Genomic DNA, 554 nt, shown 5'->3' on the forward strand with positions numbered 1-554 from the left:
CAAGGACATCCCTCCTGAATTTTGACATCAGCAAGCACACATGACACAACCACCAATCAGGCATTCCCTGTCAGTGGTAGCTGCATAAAAGTCAGTGCAAATATAAACATAGGGCATTTACATGGGTCAGCGGTATATTTCGTAGCCCGGGTATTTTCGACCGTTCGAAATTTATTATTTGAATCATAGACTGTATATATATGAATCATTCTCTTCATTGCCCTGTTAGTGGGGTACGAATTGTCATGAAATAATGGGGGCGCTTTCTCACCTTGGCCAGGATACTGACAATTTTTTTGCTAAAATTGATTTTTTTTTGTTTTATTTGCTTTATTTGGGGTCCTACTGTTGAAAAATGACGGGGTGCAAATTTTCTGACCCCGTTTTGCCCTTCCTCTGGGGGGCGCTTTCTCACCTTGGCCAGGATACTGACTGCAATCATACATCTACTAATAATGATCACATTTTCACAATCTTGGTGTCAATTTAGGGGTTATTGAGGATGCTGAGTCCATTTATGACAGTTTCATTGTGATCAGAAGTTGTTATGACTC

The sequence above is a fragment of the Sardina pilchardus genome, chromosome 9 (genome assembly GCF_963854185.1).
Source record: "Sardina pilchardus chromosome 9, fSarPil1.1, whole genome shotgun sequence".
NCBI lineage: Eukaryota > Metazoa > Chordata > Actinopteri > Clupeiformes > Clupeidae > Sardina > Sardina pilchardus.